This window comes from Fundulus heteroclitus, chromosome 14, assembly GCF_011125445.2.
Source record: "Fundulus heteroclitus isolate FHET01 chromosome 14, MU-UCD_Fhet_4.1, whole genome shotgun sequence".
Classification (NCBI taxonomy): Eukaryota; Metazoa; Chordata; class Actinopteri; order Cyprinodontiformes; family Fundulidae; genus Fundulus; species Fundulus heteroclitus.
This window is the reverse complement of record NC_046374.1, coordinates 31,744,274-31,768,968: the sequence shown is the minus strand read 5'-3', so window position 1 is coordinate 31,768,968 and position 24,695 is coordinate 31,744,274.

The following is a 24,695-nucleotide window of genomic DNA, read 5'->3' as shown; positions in this document are numbered from 1 at the left end:
ATCAACAGAAGGACTACAAATGCTGTCCTCTCATCAGGCAACCGATTAATTGTGAATTTAAATGCTACCATCACACTCATTGCATATTTGTCTTACAACACACACATTTACCTGTTCTAAGCACAAAGAGCAGAGGTAAAACTAAACTGCTTGGCAGATTAAACCACACATCAATTGTCATTGTAACACAACCGTTGCTCCCTCCTGACTGGTTCAGCACGGCCCAAATTAGACTCCAAGCAAATCTCAGCACCAGCGCTCCCAGTATGGCCAAAATAGTGTAGAATGCCCTCTGTTTTGATCGGTCGGCCCTCTCCCTGCCCCCACCCTGCTCCCCGGGGCGGGGGCGCATCAAAGCAATCAACACAGAAAAGTTACAGAAGCCTACAAATGCCACAGATATTATCAATAGGGTAAGATTTGTGACAATGAAAAAATTAGCTTTTATCAAAAGGATTCCTAAAACGCACAGCAGCCAGATAAAGCCAAGAACAACATTTCTGATTCTGATCCATCTTCCTTTTCTCAGGTTCAGATACATGACGGGATGAAGAACAGCCAGGTAGCACTCCAAACACATCAGCATATGAAAATACAACTCTCCGAACCATATTAAGCTGTAAATAAGGACCCCTACTTCTAAAAGACCAGGTGTTTCTGCTTTGCATATGGTACAAATAACAAGGGTATAACCAATGACACCAATCAGCTCCAAGCAGGCCACATGATAGATTAAATAGTCTGAGAAATTTGTTGATGCTGTTGAGGAGGCGGAGCATTTTTTCCATCGTTGGAGGCCATGGTGGAGGATAAGCGCACAAAGAGGGAGATGAAGGCAGATATTGATTATGGCAAACATGAGGAAGATGACAGAGGCTGGCCTGGAGAGGAGGCAGAACATGTATAAATCCAAGAAGGTGTCCCTCTGTGGATGAAGAGTAGTTTCATTGTAGGTTCTGTGCATACCTAAAAAGAAAAAAATAATAATTATAGTAAAATCCCCAAAAATATATTAGATGTACTTTGTCAAGTTAGGCATTTTCTAAAGTCTTTTAAAACGTTATGTTTACCTTCAGTATTAAGGCTCCTTAATTAAGAGTTTATTGTGCATCTCATTTGAAATCACTTCAAGAGATCTGTCTTATTTCTAGAATGGTTTGTTAAATGGCTGAAATGGGCTTCCATACAACACTGACTGAGAAAAATTTCAGTTTATCATTACAAACTGTCAAGTGTATGTAAAGGGAGCTAAATATGTGGGTGATGGCAAGGGGACCCTACAACCTTAAAGGGATCCGCGATTAGTTGAACATGTTGGCTTAAATATGTTGTAATTTTCCTATTAACTTAAAAATTGCTGTTTGTGATTGGTAAAAACTCATAATTACTTCAAAAAATGTATATTATGTGTTATATTTTTCACCAATCTGTTTGAAACTGAGAGCTACTTCATTGGTACTGTTTCATACAAAGTGCTACCAGTCCTGACCTTAGAACTAGATAAACCAGAGTTCATCTAAACATTATATGAAATAAACACATGCCTTTTTTAGATTGTTATTTTAAAGTCTGATTAAACAGAAGTGTGATTACAAAGAAAGAGCCACAACATAAAATTATATTTTAGATTCAGCTCACTAGGTGGTTGTGGCATTTTTAGAACAAGCTCAACGGCACCACATGCGGTCATTGCAGGCTACCGTGTGCCGCTGACACCATGTTGGTGACTCCTGGGTTAGATCAACTGGTGGCGAGATCAAGTTGTGGTAGCAACTGGAAAACCCAGATGTTTATGTGAGCATGGCTTTTCAGGACCCTTTTGCCGAACCAGGAAACAAATAATACATGTTCAACTTTAAGATCTACAAATGATTCCAAAGTATAATCTGATCTGTGAAATCTCAAGAAATCTTCATTAAAAACGCATTTAATTGCTGTATTATTGCATGTTTTAATCAAACAATGCAAACCCGCAAAGAGACAGCAGCAACTTGTCCTGTTAATGTTTTAGAACCTGAGAAGAACTGGAGCCAACATAATGTTCCAAGGCCAAGTGAAATAAAATGTTCAAGAACTGGCTTGATTTTTTTAAATTATTTCCCATACAACAGTTCTACGGAAGAGGATTAGGGCCATTAAAAAAAGGTCTATGCAATTCTGCCTTTTTTTCTCAGAATTCTGAGAAAAAAAGTCAGAATTGAATAAACTTTTATTTTTTATTTTTTTGAATGGCCCTAATCCTCTTCCATACAGTTCAATGTCTTATTCTGAGGCTGAAACACTCGTGCAAACTAAATGTTTTTAGGCTGTTTTATGTCATGCCTTAAATTTCAGAGAATGCTTTTGGAGTATCAGGGTATATTTATATTTCCTCTTAGTTTTAGAATACAGTAAACATTTCTGAAATGTTTAAACTTGATATCAAGAACAAGGGAGGGAAAAGTTGAATGCCAATAATATTGTGAGGAAAATAAAGTGGTATTACTTTGAACTAAGAGCAAAATTGAGACTAGAGTCACTATCTGATCGGGATTTGTTTTCCCTAGCTATCTACTAGTTGCGAGTGGAGTACAAGATTCATGGCATTGGTTTTCCATTGGGAAGATAGCTCAGTGGGTAAGGCGGAGTGAGATGGAAGAGGAGTCTGCAATGGTTGCTGGTTCTCAATCACATTCTTTTCTGTCTTTTTTTCTGTGCTGGAGTCAGATTAGTTTATGTTTGGCCATTAAAACTGAAAAGAGACATTCACAGCTGCAACTAGCGTTTTGGGGATGATTCCCTTTAACCAGGCGTAACAGATTGTTCTCAAGTTGATCTGTACGGAGTCACGCATTTTAGTGCAGTGTGTTATAAATGGATATCGTTAACGTCAGCCTCTACCATATACTTATGCCAAGAGACATGAAGGTACACTCTTTATTTTCTTTGGGATGTAGAATGTTTGCCTTTTTTAGGACAAGATTCTGCTTTTTGCTTTTCATGCACACAGCTGCAGAAACACTATATTCTTTGTGAAGGTCAGTTAAAACCAGACACTGATATCTATGTCCGGTTACTAACATATAAGGCGGACACTCTTACACAAGGGAACATCTTGACAGGATGGAGCTTGGAGTATAAAAAGAGATGTAAACTGATGTTTTCTCCTGTTCTTTTAAAGACAGCCAAGCTGTGGTACAGTGTTGGGGGTAAATTGATTATCTGCATTATTCATATTGTGTTATTACTTTCTTTTATTTGGCCTATTATGGAATAAATATTGTTAATCTTAATCTTCTTTCTCCTTTTGGATTATTCGGAGAACTGTTCTCTGAAATAAAGAAACCAGGGCAATACGTCCAGTCATAAAGTGTGTTTTCTTTGTGATCCAAAATATGTGATTGATCATATAATTTCACATCCTTCAACTATGTTTAATACACAGCCAATAGGTTGGATAGACATTAAAGCAAACTTTCATTGGGCAACCCTATGGCCACCTAGAAACATCTAGCGACGCCATTTGTCACAAGTTAATCTAGGTTTGATTGTTTCTCGATTTTGTTTTTGTTTTGTTTTGCTTGTTTTTTTATTTATCCTTTTCAAATGTCTTAATAAACAGTGGGTCCCCCTGTAGAGAACAGATGGAAAAATATTAAAGATATAACTCATAACCTTTAATGCGTTATTTGACAGTAAGGTCAGGAACCTCTGTTGCCATATCCATGTGAATATCTCAAACGGTGGCGTGATCTCATAGTAATGGCAATTAGTAATTGCAATATTACCTGCCAACTCTGGCATTTCAGTTACACTTAATTACCCTTAAAATCATCTTATTGCCGACAATTATTATGTCTCTTGTTTCTTGACTCTCAGAGGTACAGTATTGGGATCAGTTGCCTCTGAGTAGAAAAGCTGTTTCACTTACCGACCTGCTGGAACAGGACCTTCAGTTGCAATGTTGACATCTTCTGTTTGCACCTGAAAGAATAGGAGAAGCTGGTGATATTTATTTACTCAAGATCAGACCCATTATTATTTGCTTTTTATCACCATCGAGGGCCAAAATCGCCTAAAGTCTAATTTACTTCTCATAGCAATCCTCATTTCATGTTGAACGAATGTGATGTATTTGATCTGTTTAAGTCCATTCAGCATGTATCCTTGTTTTAAATTAATAAAAATTGAAAATCCCTCAGGATCAGGGTTTTCTCTCTGAGTTTTTAATCTAGTGAAGTATAAAGGGTAGAGCTACAGTACTTATGATATCACTCAATTGCATCTTTTAATGCTACTTAAGTTGATTGTGAATGCATATTCAGAAAAAAAATTCTTCAAACTGCTGTGCATTCATATTTAAGAAAAAGTATGGGATAACCAACCTTATTGGTGTGTGTGAGCTTCTTCACTCCTTGTCTTTCTCATGGTTGAACTCACTTGCTGAATTTTGCGCTTCCACCCTTTCCTCTCTTGATTCTATTCAAATGTAGTTAATTTGCATTAAGCAAACCATGTCACATGGACAAAGTGACAAGTTGTTGACAATATTAATGTGATGGAGACGCAAAAGTCTACAGTGAGATTTCTAAATACCCGGTGAGCAATACATCTAAAATATCCATGCCAATAATTCACTGCATATTTATAACTATAATAGAAGAAAAAACATTACATAGTTGTCTACATAATATTATTTGCATTTGATTAAATGTTATTGCCTAATTAGTTTAATACCTTGGCTGGTGGTTAATCAAGTAGAGTCTTGGACTTTCCATTGGAAGAAAAATGAGATTTTCCTCCTTTTCAACTGCCTGCAACCTTGATAACAGACAGTTGTTTGTTTTTTGGGAGATTTTTTGTTGTTGTTTTCCACGGGTCTAGTGGCTAGCGTTTTAACACAGTAGGCTGACAGGAAGGGGGGGGGGGGTGGAAGAGAGGGAGAGACATGCTGGTTGTTAGATCTGTCCCTTAGACAACCTGAACCTTTATAAATACAGGCTTGGATAAACTCCTCCCTAATAGTAATAAATATAGCATTGTATAATTAACCCTGTATAAAAAAATACTGCACTTACTTAATAGTATATTCTTGTGATATAGCCTGTTACATGTATTTTTTCAAGGTAGAACGTTTTTTTTCACAGTTATCAGTGAGTTAAACTTTACAGCAAACGAGATAAAATGAGAAATGTCCAACTAAACAAACGACTGCAGCACAAATTACAGCCCGTTTCTAGAACTCAGATCCTTGAGGGTCCGTGTCCTGCAACTTTTCCCGCTTTATTTATAAAGCACCTTAAAACAACCACAGCTGCAGCAAAGTGCTGCACATAGCAAAACATTTAAATCATAAAACTAAGAAAGAACAATAAGGACAGCCAGGTGAAAAACTATAAGAGAATCAATTAAACAGAGTAAAAATAAGAAATTGAATGCTGTGCCAAATGCCAAATCTGTTCTTAAAAGAGTTTTAAAAGTAGATAGCAAAGGGAACCATCTGATTTTGAAAGGAAGCTCATTCCATAACCTTAGAGCAACAACACCAAAAGCTCTGTCCCCTCCTAGCTCCTGTTTAGACCTGGGCGCCTCCATCAGCAGCTGATCAGCTGACCTGAAGCATCGAGGCGGAGAGTGTGGGTGGAACAGCTCAGAAAGGTAAGACATGGCAGTACCATGTAAAGTTGTGTAGCCAAAGAAGAGACTCTCAAAATGGACTCACTCTCACAAACTCCAGTTTAGACGTGTCCCACGCCCTAAGCACGCTCCCAGAGCAGGTAAAAACTGTGCAAATAGCCATTTAAAACTGATTTACAAACATTTTTTTTATTTTTTTTTAGAAATGTTTGAAAATGTTCTGGAGCATGTTTTTGGCAGCTGTCTGAACACGATCCAATGTATTGATGCATTGTACCGTAGAGGTCACTGAGCTTCTGGCTGTGGACACTTTAGGTTTGAGGTATTGAGGTTGCACAATATACCCCCTTTAAAAACCCCTTAAAGCTGCCATCTTCCTCAAACATCAGCTCATGGGTGATGCATTCCCAGAACACCACTTCCTCACTTCCAGCAGCTGTTAACACAAACAGAACAAACACTCAATATGCATGCTTACACATCCATCCATCCATTTTCCAACACGCATGTCCCTTGTTGGGTCACGAGGGGTGCCGGTGCCTATCTCCAGCTGTCAATGGGCGAGAGGCGGGGGTTCACCCTGGACAGGTCGCAACATCACAGATAAAGTGATGTTGGTATTAACGATAAAGCTATGAAGTGCATTGACATTAGTTTGGTAACTAATTTGGTTTGTCTTCTGAATGTACAGGAATGGTTAGCATTAACTGTTGTGGCATAGCAACAAAGAACATTAATAATGTTTCGGCATTAATGCAGCTGTGCCTGCAAGCTGAATTTTAGACAATCCCTCTTGTAATGCTCCCGCTTAAACCATTTGGGTCTGGATCAAAAAACGTTTCGGGCCAATCACGTTCAAGCATTATGGTTTAAGGCGGGGCATATTGCTGTAACAAAAGCAAGAGCTGCCGAGATCACAGGTGCCTCTTCGTCCAATCAGCTCAAATACTTCTGCTGAATTTATCTCCTTTTACCAAACAGATTTGATAGGAGCAGTCCCAGATTGGTAATGTGCAGAATGGAGATTACTACACATTTTCTATCTGGCTTGCCAGATTAATATTAATGCATATGCATGGGCCACTTTATTAGGTACAGCTGATCAATTGCTTGTTGGCACAAACAGGGAATCAGTCATACACATGGCTGTAATGATTGAGCCTGAAACCCGATATTACCCCAAACGATAATCTAATCTAGGGCAACAAAATGGATAAAGCCAGTTTGGGTAGCATCAGACAGATACAAGGTGTGTATGGGTTATGGTAGATGTGAGTGGAAAAAGAGGTGTTTAGGGCACAGGCTGGTTGACCGCATGGTGCCCTGAGGGACATAATAAACGGTTGTGTCTTTGTGTGCACTCTCCTATCTTAAATTCACATTTTTAAAGAACGGCTAAGGTAGCTAAAATGGGTGTAAACAACTGTGGGAGAATAAATGTATTGCTGTTATACATTTGTCTTTTAAGATGTCTTTAGCTTTTCATCAAGTTCCTGGTTTACAAAGGAAAACAAATACAAACCATGACACCATTAAGATAAAGATCATACAAACTGTTGAAAACCGTCATTATAAATTGATAATTGTATTTTTGTTATTTAGTTATTTCATTTTACTAATGTGTAAATATATAAATGCAGCTTACACCGCAGCCTTTTTGCTTAACACCTGATAGAAATTACATAGAAAATTTTACAACTAAATGGGCATTTGTGTCTACAGAAGTATTTTGAAGTATGTTGGACTGAAACTGTTATGATTTGGGTTTTTATTATTTGCTTATGTTCTGTTTGGTCTATATGGTGATTTTGGTTCTGGATTAGTTTAAGTTCTGTTTTGGTTTAGTGATTCTTTTATGTAATCAATTCTGTCTTAGGTTTAGGTTTTTGGTTAATGGAATAGTTTGGGTTTTAATGTGGTTTGATTTTGTACTTTTCTTCTGGCCTGCTCTGATCACTTGTCACCAGCCTTTATTCAGTTCACCTGCCAGCATTCTTTTGTCTTGCTCTCACTCCCCTTCACCAGTTACCATCCAATCAGCTTCAGTTTAGTTGCAGCCATTTTGTCTCCCCTGATCAGCTCCACCCATTCTTGTAATTAGTTTCACTCTGTTCACCTGCTCACTCCCCTACTTATATCTGCCTCTGTCTCCTGCACTCTCCAGATCATTGTCTTTACAAGCCTTTGGTGAGTTTTGTCCAGCATCCATAGTGTCTTTTGATATTACCCAATTGCTTTTTTGACGTCTGAGCCATCCTGAACCTGTTTTTCCCTGCCCTGTCTGACTGCTCACTCGTTTTGCTGACCTGATTCTGCCCTTGGATTATCAGAGCTTGCCTTATCCCTGTTTGTATTCCTGCCTGTTCTGTACTGCCATTTTGTGTACCGTTTTTGGACTGTCATGCCGACCACTGAGTTCTGCCTGCCCCTGTATTGTCTAGATCGCCTTAATTAAACCTGTTTTTTCATTCATCTCCTTGTCCAGCCTGAATACTGGGTCCCTCTGTCTTTGGTTCATGACAGAAACCTCATTCTCCATGACAGAAAAATATATAACCAATTCGTATAATGATTTCAGCCTATCATGCTGTTGTGAAATAAGAAAGGAGAAAGTCATAGGCTTTCTCACTCCTTTTCTGTCTCCTGGATGAACTAATGCTTTGATGGAAATCTGCTGCTCACTCCTACCTCTCAGTCTTTCAATACTTCATTCAAATATTATTTATTTGCATTAACAAAATGCAAAATCATTTGGATGAAAAGACAACTGATTAATTACATGTACAGTAAGTGATGGAAAAATATTTGCAACCACTCTGTGAGGACACATTGTTGATGTGTAAGGCAAACACATTACACCGTTGTTTATAAAATAGTTTATTTGATTTCAGGTCTGTTGCTTGTGTTTACATTTCAAGTAAATGTCTGAAAATAAAAAATTGCAGATTGGGAAACCAAAAAAATGTAAGCATATTTAATTCAATGTCTTGACCGTTTATCCTTTCTACTTTCTATCTGGGAAGTAAAATAAATAAAAAATTAATAGCAGAATTTCTATATTCAGAGTTTTAAAACAACAATGAAAGAGCAATGAGTCTAATCACACTTTCCTTTGTTATCATTGTATTTGTAACACACACTGCTTGACAAATTTAGATTTCCTGTATGTTCATTTTTCTTTGTCTGTTGGATAATGTCTAAAAGAAGAGACAGGAGGCATAGCTGGAGGTAGCAGAGATAATGATGTTGAGGTTCATCAAAAGGCACATGCTCAGGGTTCTTACAACTGCACCAACCCACACAGCCATGGCCTCTCGTTTATTGTTTTGACATAAATGCAGTCCTCATGGAAAATTCCTATTACAGCTAAAGTTGACTGTTCTTTGCAGAAAGAGCAGCTGTAACACCAGACTGCTTGGCAGATTAAACCAGCCATCAATTGTCGTTGTCACACAATCAAAATGTCCGAACGCATACAGTACAGTTGCAATGAGTCCAAAAGCAAATTTCAACACCAGCGCCCCAAGGATGGCCATAACGGTGTAAAACGCCCTTTTCTTTGACTGGTCAGTCGTCTCATGACCCCCAACATGCTCCCCCAGCTTAGGACGTTTCAAAACATTCAAAACAGAAAGGTTACAAAAGGAGACAACTATCACAGATAATATCAAACTGCTCAAATGAATGTGAAAGAAAAGATGGTCGGTTAAACTAATCAATGACGAGGTCAGCAGCCAGACACAGAATGTCATTATATTTCTGATTCTGATCCAGCTCTTCTTTCTCAAATTCAGATAGATGATGGGATGAACAACAGCCAGATAGTGCTCCAAACATGTCAGCAAGTGAAAACATATCTCACCAAACCATGTTAAGGTAAACATTAGGCACCCTATGCGAAATACAGCCACTGAGTCTCCCTTGTAAATAGCAAAAATAGTAAGGACTAAACCAGCAACACCAATCAACTCCATGCTCACCAGGTGGTAGGTGAAGCAGTCTGAGTGACTCATTGGTGTGGCTGAGGAGGTGGAACGCTTATTCCATTGTTTCAAACCATAATACAGGATGAGCAGAGAGAGAGGCAGGTGAAGACACACAGTGATGATTATATTCAAGATGAACATGGTCGAGGTCGGTCCAGAGATGACACATGAAAAGAAACTGTGCAAGTAGGAAAACTGTGAATGAAAACTTGTTTCATTGTAGGTTGAAGAGGTAGATCCCAGCATACCTAGAAGAGAAATGGATAATGCAGTCGGATATAATGCAAGAAAACACATAAGATGTAAACTAAAATGTTAAATTTGGTCTTGACGATGCATTTGGAAAAATAGTATAGTAAGGCAATGTCAAGAATGTTTATTAATTTCACTATTCAGTAATAAGACAAATCAAACTGCTATACATGAACAGAAAAAACATTGCAGAGGGAAATATTACTTAGGAAAATAAAACATTACATCAACTAAGAAGCTAAGCAAATTCATGTCTAGACTTTATTAGTTTTACTGTAACAAGCTTTATCACTAACATTCAAAGTTTGTTTCTATTTGTCTATGGCAGTAGCCTCTTGTTTTTGCGAATCAAGTTGTTTGTCCCATTCTATTTTCTAGTAAATTTCTAATAGATATTTTCAAAGAGATGCCATTGATTTGAGTGTGTCTAGTCTTCTAGAGACCAGATAAGGTACACTTTGAGTTATAAGCTTAATTTCAGTGTGTGACTTGAAATCCCAAGCAACCAAAGTGACCCAAAGTCAAACTTAGGTTACCCTAACACACACTGTTACCCTCGTTCAGTGGTAAAGTTTGTGATTACAATACAAAGTGTCTTAGCATAACTGTGTGGTTTGGGGGCTATATATATATATATATATATATATATATATATATATATATATATATATATATATATATATATATAAGATAATTTGTAATGACATAATACCAATTGTCTGCCATCAACATTGTGTGTTAACACCAGCACTAAATGAAGAAACTTGTATGTAGACTTATCAGCAGAAATTCATTGGTGAAAAACAAAACTTTTCCAATGGGCTTCACAATGGCTTTAGAAACCTGAATATTTTAGTGTCAAATGTACATTAATCAATATTGATTTCTTAACTTTGATTCAGTATAAAAATAAACACAAATATAAATGTGGATTACCATTTTGATGATTGTTGAATCAATATTGCTTCCTGATACTGATTCTATATGTGTAGATAAAATGTTTTGGTTGAATCATCATTGAAATAGTATCAGTTATGATTGAAAACCTGACATTGATTGAACATGTAAGTCACCAACCACTTTATATATAATTTAGATATTAGGCTTCAACATGGATTCAGTATTTCTGCCTAACCATATTTCAACATTGATTCACTTATATTGTGCTATCTGGGATGTCATATGTAATTTAAAATGCTAAAGTTAGTCTTGGCAAAGCATGGGGACATGTGTCTCAAAGTGGAATAGCATCTTGTTTTTACGAAGGCAAATACAAGATATCCAAGAGATATTAGAATGAGACAATGCATTTGATAGTCGTGATTTTAGGGTTTTGTTTGTGTTTTTGGATTGATTGATCCTTCCCATTTCTATCTTCATCTTACCCACCACCCACTCTTCATAATCAGCGTCACTAATGATCATCAATCCATTCCTATATATCCTTATCTCTCTCAGTCAGTCACTGCCAGAACATATCTTCTCTTCATGTTGCCTCCATGCAGTTTCTCTGTGTTTGTGTCGCACAGCCTGCTTATCCTGTGGACCTGTTCTCGCCCTATCCTCACTTGTCATCTCTCTAATGCTTGTTTCTGCTACCTGCTTCAAGTCACTCCTGTGGACTTTGTGCCCCGCTTGGCCCTTGCTGGGGATTCATCTGCATCATCTGGTTTTTGCCTGTTCCTGCCAAAATCATCTGTTCATCTGCCTGCTCCTGCTTTCATCATCTGGTCAAGTCTGGTTCTGCTTTCACATCTGGTCAGGTCTGGCTTTGCCTTCATCATGTTCTCAAGTCTGTCTGTGCCTGCATCATCTGGCCGAGTCTGTGTTGTGCCATATTAAAGCCATGATGAAATATTTGATGTCAGATTGAATTCTGACCATGTACCACAAAGGAGGGACCAGAAGAAAGTTCACCACCCTGCTCCACAGACAGTCTCTCCACAGGGTGCCTGCTTTAAACCCAAAGCCTCCCACATAGGGTTCCTTCAGACTGCACCTCTCAGCTTCCTTCAGTCTGCCCCTGGCCAGAGACCCAGTCTTCACCTTCTACTCCTTCATGGGACTCCAAAGGAGCATGGGGTCTGGGAGAGGCCACAAGCTGAGTGAAAAATTTGCCTCTCTGAAACTCAGTTCCTCCCTGGCATCGGTAAAAACTGCCAGCCGATTTAAAGATATGTCTCTCACTTTTGCTTTAAAACAGATGCTGAAGTGAACGAATCCATCTATGCCAGCTTTGTTTTGCTTTCTCAGCGGACTCCAGACAACGCAGAACTGATGAGAGAAGAGGAGCCACCTCTCCAAGCTGAGAGATCAAAGACTGAACGGAGCCTCTGTCCAGGCTACCCCCGAACACATGTTTGCTGCTGCAAAGCTGCATAGCCGTCCCTAAAGTAAATGATTTTACTGAGCAAATAATTCTTTAAAATATTGTTTTCTTCAAAATGTTTTGTGTAACTCAGAATTTGCATTGTGAATGGGTTGAAACACATACCGAATGTTTTTCTGAATTAGTGAAGCTAATTTAAGCTCATTCCATGTTCTTTAAGGTGAACTTTGGTTCTTTAACTCAAATAAAAAGTTATTCAATCAAATGACATTCTGTTTACTCAGGATTCGCATTGTGAATGGATAGACCGCATGTTTTTCTAAATTAGTTAAGCTAATTTAACTCAATTTTATGTACTTTAAATTAGATCTGCAGTGAGCCAGGATTCACTGAATTATTCTGATTATGATCAACCACTTTGTTTGTCTTTTGTTTTTTCTTTTTGTAAATAGTTCCTTATCTTAGCTTCTTATCTTCATTTTGCTTAGTGGTTTAGTTAAGTTTCACTAGCCTAGTAGAGAGCATTTGTTAATCGAAATATAGTGTTAATTTAGATAAACAGCATTATATAGTGATTTTATCTGGATGTTCATTTTATTTGTTATTAAATTCTTGAACTTGAAGTCAAGTTGTTACTTCTTGATTTTATGTGGGTGCAACCTTTGCTGTTGAAAGATCATTAGAGCTTGAATTCATCCCTTTCAACCATTGTCTTGTTATCAGCTTAGGAGCTGATTATCACCAGTCAATACTTAGAAGACAGAGTGTTATTTATTATTAGGGCTGGGCAACGATTAAAATTTTTAATCGCGATTAATCGCATAATTTGCCCGATTAATCATGATTAATCGCATTGTATGCGCAAACTCCAAGAATTAATTCAAAAGTAGTGTAAAGAGCACTTTTATTTTAATGTTCTGCTGCCATATGAACAAAAGTGTTGAAACATTTGTAGCACTTATTTTATACTGGATATTTTCAACCCATCTATTGAATTTAGTGCACTAGTTGATCTTTTCTTCATAAGAGAACAGCAAGCACTGCAGCCAAAATATGGCCTTTTTTGACCTGCTGTATATTAGCCAGTCCCTAAGCTTGATGTATCATGAAACTGTTGACCTTTTGGGTTTTGTGGTTTTTATTTTATTATTACAATTAAATAATAATAATAATAATAATGTTTTGTTCAGTGTTTTTTTGCTAATCCACCTCTTATATATTTCAATCCTTATGTAATTTTGTCTGTGTTGTGTGCACCTGCCTGTTGCTTTAATCCTATAAATTTCCCCGTCGTGGGATAAAAAAAGGATTAGCTAATGTTATCTTATCTTAAATAACACTTTTTAATATATGTACTGGGTTCTTTCAAGGTCTTAATTACATTTTCTGTGTGGGCTCCAGTAACATATGATAGATAATATCTAATTTGAAAGTTAACATGAACTGCTGCTGAAGATGACCACTGATCTACCTGGATGTTCCCTGGAGGACTGAAACGCCTCAGTCAGAGACGTCTGTGGGTCTGTCGGGGCAATGACAGAAGTTTCGTCTCCTCTCTCCGTTTCAGTGGCTCGACGTTTTCATGTTTTTTCACGTGCTTAGATAAATTTGTTGTGTTTCCACTGAAATGAACCGGCTTTTTACAAAACATACAGCTTGATTTAATTTACGGTATTAAAATAAAGCCAAACGGAGCAACTTCCCCTGTTCATGTTTTTTCGCTGCTGCGGTCTCTCTCAGCTGTTTGTGTGTTGAATTTGTGTGAGAGCTGAGTGGGCGGGCCAGGCTGAGCCTGCGTGCTGATTGGCTGGCGCCGCTGAGCCATGTACGAGAGGGGAGGGGGAGCGTGCTGCCGTGACAGCGCGCTGCAGTCAGCGCGCGTGCTGACTGACACTGACTGAAACCATGTGAGCAACATGCGTTAATGCGCAATAAAATAAATATCGCCGTTAATAGTCTAATGAATTAATGCGAAATTAACGCGTTAACTTGCCCAGCCCTATTTATTATACATTAAATAACTTTAAACAGGGTGTGATTGCACAACAGTCTGTCTCTGCCTGACTCATCTGGCAGAGTTTGTTTCTGCCTGCATCATCTGGCCATGTCTTTCTCTGCCCGATCAAGCCGGTCTCTGGCTGTATCAGGTGGCAAAGCCTTCAGCTGTTCCTGCTGAAATAATCTGGTCAAGTATGTCCGTGCCTAACCCTGGCTAGATCACCTGGTCTGCCTGCTTCGATCATCTGGTTATGAGACCATTCAATTCTATGAAGGAAAAACATCAATACACATTGAATATGTCGGCCAGTGTTTCTGTTATTATGGGTCAGAAATTGACAACAGGTGGGTTTTCAGTCTTGATTTAAAGGAATGCAGTATTTATTTCTGTTTTGAGTTAGGGTTGGGTTTAGCTGAATGCTGCTTCTTAATGTTAGGTTCTGAGTATGCAGAGTAGACCAGGGTGTCTACTCTGCATATCCAGTCCTGGAAGGTTAATACAGATATGATATGTGATCTGATAAATTCCTTTTTGTTCAAATGCTTCTCCATGTGTACCCATTAAATTCACATCAATTAATGACTTGATGTTAGAACATCCTTATATGACTTTACCTGTTGAATGGTTGCTGGGTTGTCTTTCTTCTGTGAACAGGACCCCAAACGATAATATCTAGAGAAACAAAGTTAATTAAGCTGGGTTAGGTAGAGTCAGACAGATAAAAGGTGTGGATGTGTTATGCTGTATGTAAAGAGAAAATGAGGTGTTTAAGGAAGAGGCTGGTTGAGAGGAAAGTGCCCTGGGGTAGTCAGATAGGAGTCACTTTGCGGGCACTTTCCTTTCTTAAATGCACATTTAAAAAGAAAGGCTACAGTTCACAAACCTGAAATGGCTGAGGTAGCTAAAATGGGTGTAGGCAAGTGTGGGAGGCTCAAAAGCTAAACCTCATAAATTTGACCAAGGAACACAAAATGTACGAAAGACTACAACATGCTGTTATACTTTCATCTCTCAAATTCTCTTTAGATTTTCAGCCTTCCTACCTGTTTACTTTGGAAAACAGATACAAACATTGACACATTCATATCTTACAAACTGATTTAAACGTCATTGAAACGTTTATATATAAAGTTGGTGTGTTTTACTTATTGTGTTATTGTGTGTGTGTATATATATATATATATATATATATATATATATATATATATATATATATATTCTACAACTACAGCAGTATTTTTTAAGTATCGTGAACTAAGAACATTTATTTTAATTTCAGCCTATCATGCTGCTGTTAAAAGAGGACAAAGTACTGTAATAAGAAAGCCCACCTTATTGTTGTTCATAAGCTCCCTCACTCCTTTTTCTTCTGGATGAACTAATGCTTCGGTGGAATTCTGCCGCTCCATCCTACCTCTCTTTCTATAAATATATTATTCAAATATTTTTTATTTACTTTAACAAATGCAAAGTCACCTGGATGAAAATACAACTGATTATTTACATGTTCAGTATGTGATGAGGAAGCATAAATCACAGCAAATATTTGCAACCACTCTGTGAAGATGTATTGTTGATATGTAACACATTACACTGTTGTTTATAGAATAGTTTATTTGATTTCAGGTCTCTTGCTTATATTTACATCTGAATATATATTGTATTTATAAATACATTTATAAATACAAAAAACAAACACAGTTTAAGAGAAAATCTAAATTTGAGGCTGATTAATTCAAAGTCTTGACCATTTGTCCTTTCTACTTTCTATCTGGAAAAAAATATATTGTCTGAAATTAATAAGAGAAATGCTTTACTGAGTGCTTCAAAACAACAATGAAAAGAATAATGATCTGATCTGATCATGTTTGATTTGTTATCACTTTATTTGTAACACACACTGCTTGACAATTTCACATTTGTTGTATGTTAATTTCCCCTTGTCTGTTAAAGAATGTCCAAAATCTGATGTATATCTAAAAAAAATGTCTAAATTGGAAAATTAACAATAGAATCAACCTGGATTAAACAAATGATTGATTTTAGCAGTTGAAATGACATCATTCCATCAGCAATTTGCATTTGAAAGATTTTGTTTTGTCATTTTATGGTTCATTTACTCACAAACTCTAATCTACAAAATGCTGAATGTAGGAGGTGTGTTGTAACAGTTTAATGCAATACCTCTGAGTTGCACACTTCCATAAAGTTATGCTCATAGAGTTAGCAGTGTTATTAATTAATTTGTTTATTTTTTTTAGAACATGTGTGTTCTGTGTGTGTGTGTGTGTGTGTGTGTGTGTGTGTGTGTGTGTGTGTGTGTGTGTGTGTGTGTGTGTGTGAATGAGAGGAACCGTAGTGGAGAAGTGAGGTTACAGACAGCAGAGATATAGAAGGTGAACAATTTTAAGTAAACAGTTGGGAGCAACTGCAAGTGTGGAAGAGAAGTGAAGAAAATGTGTCCAGGTTGCAATGGGTGGAGAAAAGTGTCAGGTTTGTTGTGTGATAAAAGTATATCACTAATAATGAAAGGAAATGTGTACAAGATGGTGACGAGACCAGCAACCAAAGAGGAGATTTATGGATGGATTTGAACAAGACATGAAGGTAGTTGGTGTGAGAGAAGAAGCAGATATAGTTAGATGGATTAAGATGACTTGCTGTGACAAGCCCTGAAAAGGAAAAGTCGAAAGAAGAGAAAGGTTTATTTCATAGATTTATCTGAATAAGTCGAAATGGGATGTCTCCTTTTTGGCACAGAACTGACTTGTCAAATATATTTATATGGAGGTGTCTATACCACCAATCCCACCATCCGTTCCCCATTTTATTATTTTGATATAAATACATTTCTTACACAGATGCTTTCCTTACAAGACAGACACCTTCCTGTTTTGTGCAGAAAGAGCAGTGGCATTATCAGACTACTAGGCAGATTAAACCAAACCTCAACTATCATTGTGAAACAATCAGTACTCCCTTTTGTTATATATACAGTTGTATAAATTATACCCCAAAGAAATCTCAACAGCAGTGAACTGAGTATGACCGTAATAGTGTAGAACGCCCTCTGTTTTGAATGGTCAGGCCTCTCGTTGCCCCCACCTTGCTCCCCCGGGCCTGGATGTATTAAAACCCTCAAAACGGAGAAGCTACAAAAGGAGACAACTAATAAAGATAATATCACAAAGGACAAATATATAAACAAAAACACTCTGAATATCATCAACACAATCCATAAAGGGGAAAGGAGCCAGACGAAGCCAGTAATTATATTTCTGATTCTGATCCACCTGCCATTTCTCAGGTTCAGGTACATGATGGGATGTACAACAGCCAGGTAGTGCTCCAAACATGTCAACATATGGAAGGACATTTGTCCAAGCCACGTGAAGGAGTAAAGCAGGGGTACCGGTTTGTAAAATGGGCCCTGTGTCCTCCTTGTAGATGCCACAAGAAGTCAGGATATAACCAATGACACCAATCAACTCCATGCTGGCCAGGTGGTAGCTGAAGCAGTTGGAGTGACTGACTGGTGCCACTGAGGAAGGTGAGCCCTTTTTCCACTGTTTGAAGACCATGACACAGGATGAGCACAGAGAGAGGAATGTGAAGACAGACGTTAATGGTGATGAAGACTAAAAAGATTGTGGAGGTTGGTCTGGAAATTAGGCAAATCGCGTAAGAAGAAACGGAGGGGTCTTTGGGGGGAAGAGACGATTCATTGGAGGCTGAAGAGAAGTTCATATCTAAAAGAGAACATAAAGGGAAAATTTAGTAGAAAGCACTAAAATGTATGAAATGTAACTTAAACTGTTAATGTTGATCCCCTGCGATGGACTGGCGACCTGTCCAGGGTGTATCCAGCCTCTCGCCCATTGACAGCTGGAGATAGGCACCAGCACCCCTCATGACCCCAATAGGGATAAGTATGTTGGAAAATGGATGAATGGATGGGTGGATTGGGTAAACTGCCTTGCCCATGGCGAAGATCAACATGTGACAAGGGGAACCTGGAAGCTGACCCGCAATCTTCCAAATACAAGACAACGTGTTTTTCCACTGAGCCACTGTCATTGCTGTTCTTGCCCTCATGAAAATCCAAGCCAACTTTCTTTCTGGACCCGGTTTTAGAAAGAATGGCTGATCTGCCCTGAGTAGAAAGCAGCTACTCTCGGTAGGTCTACCTCACGCTGTCATGGTCAAGGTTTTCGGTTTTAGACCAGGTGATCTCAATCAGGTAACTAAACTCAGCTTCCTATCAACCCTGAGTTGAGCACCATTACGAGTATGAAATAAACCCTCATCAATGGAACGCAGATAACACGATTCACCATGGCAATGGCAAGAAATAACAAGCCTCAAAGTACACATTTCTGGCAAATGGAATTACAAAATATTTAATGAAGGCATGTGGAGGATATTAAACCATAACTAACAAGAGAAACAATGGTGTTGCTGCAGAAAAAAGTGAGTTAGCAGTAGTGAATTGCTGAAAATGTCAATGCATGAGTGATATTGTCGCACTACAGGCAGAAATTGACTCAGAAACTGAGCACTTGGCAAGGTTAAATTGAGTTTATTGATGGTTCTCGGTCAGGCAGGCGGTGGACCAGATCTGTGGTGTCAGTCCGTGTTTGGGGGCTATCCTCATATCAGGTGTCAGGCAGGCAGGAAGTCGTTACCGGGGAGTCTAAGGCAGCAGGTGAGGGACCGGATTCAGGTAGGCAGACGAACTTGACAAGGGAGAGAAACAGGCAGGTTAGGAGGTGATCAAACCGGCTTAGTCAAAGCTAGACGTGAACGGACAAATGACCTGAGAGTGTTTACCACTGGGGTTAAACAACAATCTGACGCCGTGCAGGTGGAGTCTCCATCCTTATATGGCACCGGCTGCTAATCAGGGTATGACTTGCAGGTGTGAGGGTCACAGCAGCTGATGTGACAGGCCCCTCCCCTCCAAGGCGCCCGGCGGCATCTTGTCCCTGTGGAAGTCCCGGATGAGTGGAGGGTCCAAGATGGCGGAACGGGATTCCCAGCTGCGTTCTTCCGGACCGTACCCCTCCAAGTCCACCAATTACTGGAAGCCCCATCCACGACGGCAAACATCCAACAGCCGTCGCACTGTGTGGGCAGGAGCGTTGTCAATAATCTTGGGGATGGGGGACGTTTGGTGGGAGGACATAAAGGACTGGACATAACAGGTTTTATCTGGGAAACATGACAAGATGGATGGATCCTCATCGTCCTGGGGAGGTTTAGGCGAACGGTTACAGGGTTTATGATCCGGTCAATAGTGAAGGGTCCAACAAACCGGGGTGTGTGTTTCTTGGAGGTGTCTTTCAACGGCAAGTTCCTGGTGGACAACCAGACTTCCTGTCCAGGTCAGTAATTGGGGGCTGGGTGCCTCTAGCGATTGGCGAGAAGGCGGTTACGTTCAGCAGTCCTGGAGAGGGCTGCTCGTGTCCTTCGCCAGACTCTTTGACACCTGCGAAGGTGATGCTGCAATTTCCCGCTCCTGAGAGGGAAATAGGGGGGGTTGATAGCCCAGTGATGCTTCAAACAGAGACATACCTGTAGCTGAGCTGGTGAAGGAGTTGTGGGCATATTCTACCCATGGTAAGTACTGGCACCAGGAAGTTGGCATGTCCAAGATGATACAGCGAGAGCTGCTTTTAGGTCTTGGTTCACCCTCTCAGTCTGGCCATTAGTTTGTGGGTGGAATCCAGAAGAGAGGTACTGTAGCCGCCGGAGCCTTCGGAAGGCTCGCACACCCTGGAGGTGAACTGAGGTCCCCGGTCCGAGACTATGTCCAGCGGAATGCCGTGGAGCCTTACCACATAGAGAACGAGGAGGTCTGCAGTTTCTGCAGCGGTGGGCAACTTGGTTAGGGCAATAAGTGTACTGCTTTTCGTCTTTCAAATTTTCTTTAGCTTTTCATCAAATTCCTTGTTTCTAAAGGGAAACCGATACAAACCACTCCACCATTCAGAAACAAATCATACAAACTGATAAAAACCCACCAATCAAACATGTTTAGTTTGTCTTATAAACATGACATTAATTACATAGAGATTCTACACTAAATGAACATTTGTGTCTACACAAGTATTTTAAACAGAACCCTTATTCTAAATGAGAGAAAAATATTAAACCTATAATTACAATAGTTTCAAACTATCATGCCGAAGAAGAAAAAGTCATAAGAAAATCTAATACATATGTAATGTTTCTCAAAGCAAGTTTAGTCTGAATGGTCACATCAGCTCTGATCACATGTTTTTGTCATACATGTGTAACAGACTCACAATGTTGTCCTGCAGCAGGCAGGAAGCAGGAATGTCAAAGCTGAACAACGGATGCAACACATAGGGCAGATGTGCCGGCTGCTCTGGTTCTTAACTTCACACTCACACCTTTGTTTTTAAAATAGACCTTTAGAATTTCTTTCTTTACTCACACTCGGCCCTGAATATTAATATTTACATATATGTTAAGGTAATTACATTTGATTGCTGTGTCACGTTAAAAATAATAGATTTGCCACAACAGTCTGTATGAATGTTAAAACAGCGCCGCTGATGAGCTTGGTTAAAATTGTCTTGGCTGTAGCTGCACTACAGCTTCAGATTTGATATCCATTCATCCATCTATTCAATGTCTTCTGCTTATCCAAGATTGGGTCAAGAGGGTTAAATGTCCCAGAGGGAGACACAGATCAACACTCATCAGGTCATTGTAGGGGATCCCGGGATAGAACAGAAAGTTAGTCCCTCAAACCAGCCTAACGTCTGGACCAGGGTTTCCTCTCAGTCCAAGCCGCCTCAAATGACTTCCTTTGATCAGGATTTTCGGCTTTCATGCTGGAAACCATCCACAATGCAGACTCTCTTACAATATCTATAAGGAAAAAAACTTAGCCCTGTTTTTTAATGGCCTGGTTGATTGAAACTTTGCTGTTTGGCTCAGCTAAGTTAGGGTTGCAAACATTTCTAAAAACCTTACATAGCAACCATGTACAGCTCTGACTGGTGCTTTTTACCTCTCGCTCTATGCTGAAAATAAATAATAAATGCAAACATAAATAAACAATCCCTCTCATTCTGATAGACCTCCCTTTCGTTGTTAATCTAATGCTCCAAAAGGAAAACTGGATAAAAACCTACTGGTGCACCACAATCAACTGATCCAGCATAAGTTGGTGAAGAAATGTTTAAATGAATTTGCATATTGTCTGAGAGTGAACACATTTTCCTTAAGTCACAACTGAATCAGCAGACAGGTTTGCATATAATGTGTGGTGTCTGACAAAAGTATTTCACTGTTTATGTTTTCCCCATAAAATATTAGTGAATTGATGTAAGAACATCCTTATAGGACTTTACCTGCTGAATGGTTGCTGGGTAATCTTTCTTCTGTGAATAGGACCCCAAACGATGATGTCATCTAGGGCAACAAAATGGCTAAAGCTGGGTTGGGTAGCGTCAGACAGATAAAAGGTGTGGATGGGTTTATGCTGGATGTGAGTGGAAAAAGAGGTGTTTAAGGCACAGGCTGGTTGAGCACGTGGTGCCCTGATTAACTAATTAAAGGGGTTGTTACTTTGTGTGCAGTGTCCTATCTTAAATTCACATTTTAAAACAAAGGCTAAAGTTCACAATTCTCAAGTGGCTAAAGTTGCTAATGGGTGTAAAACAACTATGGGGGACTCAAAAGATAAAAGTCTAGAAAGTAGTAAAGTGTCTGAAATAAAAAACTCATGAAACTCAACCGAAGTCACAAAATGTAAGAAAGACCATAATAATAGGAGAGATATATTGCTGTTATACTTTCGTCTTTTAAATTTTCTTTAGCTTTTCATCAAATTCCTTGTTTCCAAAGGGAAACAGATATAAACCACGTCACCATTCAGAAACAGATAATACAAACTGATAAAAACCACCATTCAAACATTTTAAATGTGTGCAGTTCTGCATTATACATTATGAATTGTATTTCTGTTAATGTTTAGCTTCTTATATAAATATGTAAAAAATATAAATGCAACTTCTTACAACACAGCCTTTTTGCTTTAAAGGTGACATTAATTATACAGATTTTACAACTAAATGAACATTTGTGTCTACAGAAGTATTTTGAACTGAAACATCATTCTAAATGAGAGAAAAATATATAACATATAAGTACAAAATTTCAGCCTATAATGCTGATGTGAATTATGAGAGGTGAAGGCCATAAGAAAACCCACCTTTTTATTGTTCATAAGCTTCCTCGCTCCTTTTCTGTCTCCTGGATGAACTAATGCTTTGGTGGAAAAATGCCGCTCCATCCTACCTCTCTGTCTTTCAATATTTCATTCAAATATTGTTTATTTACTTTGACAAAATGCAAAATCATCTGGATGAAAATACAACTGATTAATTACATGTTCAGTATGTGATGGAGAAGCATAAATCAAAGGAAATATTTGCAAACACTCTGAGGATGTAATGATTTGTAAGGCAAACACATTACACTGTTGTTTATAGAATAGTTTATTTGATTTCAGGTCTGTTGCTTGTGTTTACATCTCAAGTATATATCTAAAAACAAAAAACTGCAGATTGGGGAAAAACAAAATGTAAGGATATTTAATTCAAGGTCTTGACCATTTATCCTCTCTACTTTCTATCTGAAAAAAACAACAACATTTTTTTTAATTAACAACAGAATTGCTTTATTCAGGGTTCCAAAGCAATGAAAGAGCTATGAGTCTAATCACACTTTGTTTTGTTTATTTATATTTGCTGTATGTTATTTTTTCTTTGTCTGTTGGATAATGTCGAAAAAGAAGAACAGGAGGCATAGCTGGAGGTAGCAGAGATAAAGATGTTGAGGTTCATCAAAAGGCACATACTCAGGGTTCTTACAACTGCACCAACCCACACAGCCATGGCCTCTTTTTTATTGTTTTAACATAAATGCAGTCGTCATGGAAAATTCCTCTTACAGCCAAAGTTGACTGTTCTTTGCAGAAAGAGCAGTTGTAACACCAGACTGCTTGGCAGGTTAAACCAGCCATCAACTGTCATTGTCACACAATCAAAATGTCCGAATGCATACAGTACACCTGCAATGAGACCAAAAGCAAATCTCAGCACCAGCGTTCCCAGGATGGCCATAACGGTGTAAAACGCCCTTTTCTTTGACTGGTCAGCCCTCTCAAGACCCTGCTTCCCGAGCCTAGTACTTTTCAAAACATTTAAAACAGAAAGGTTACAAAATGAGACAGCTGCCACAGATAATATCAAAATGCTTAAATGAATGTGAAAGAAAAGCTGGTCGGGTAAATTAATCAATGACAAGGTCAGCAGCCAGACACAGAATGTGATTATATTTCTGATTCTGATCCAACTCTTCTTTCTCAAATTCAGATAGATGACGGGATGAACGACAGCCAGATAGTGCTCCGAACATGTCAGCAGGTGAAAGAATATCTCGCCAAACCATGTTAAGGTAAACATTTGGGCCCCTATGTGAAATAAAGCCACTGAGTCTTCCTTGTAAATAGCACAAAAGGTAAGGACTGAACCAGCGACACCAATCAACTCTATGCTCACCAGGTGGTAGGTGAAGCAGTCTGAGTGACTCATTGGTGTGGCTGAGGAGGTGGAGCGCTTATTCCATTGTTTCAAACCATAATAAAGGATGAGCAGAGAGAGAGACAGGTGAAGACAGACAATGATGATTGTGTTCAAGATGAACATGGTCGAGGTTGGTCCGGAGATGACACATGAAAAGAAACTGTGCAAGTAGGAAAACTGTGAATGAAAACTTGTTTCATTGTAGGTTGAAGAGGTAGATCCCAGCATACCTAGAAGAGAAATGGATAACACAGTCAGATATAATGCAAGAAGACACATCAGATGTAAACTAAAATGTTAAATTTGGTCTTGACAACATATTGGGAAAAAAGTATAGTAAGGCAATATAAAGAATGTTTATAGCACTTTTCATTAATAAGACAATTCAAAGTGCTATACATGAACAGAAAAGACATTGCAGAGGGAAATATTACTTAAGAAAAAAGAAAACATTACATCAACAAAGAAGCTAAGTAAATGCATGTCTAGACTTCATTAGTTTTACTGCACCAAGCTTTATCACTAACATTCAAATTTTGTTCTATTTGTCTATGACAGTAGCCTCTTGTTTTTGCTAATCAAGTTGTTTGTCCCATTCTATTTTCTAGTAAATTTCTAATAGATATTTTCAAAGAGATGCCATTGATTTGAGTGTCTAGGCTTCTAGAGACCAGAAAAGGTACAGTTTGATTTGTAAGCTTAATTTCAGTGTGTGATTTGAAATCCCAAGGAACCAAAGTGACAAAACTTAGGTTACCCCAACACACACTGTTTCCCTCGTTCAGTGGTGAAGTTGCCGATGACACCGCTTTAGTGGATCTCATCTCCAACAATGATGAGGTCCACAATCTAACACCACTGTGCTTCAGGACAACCTGATCCTGAACACA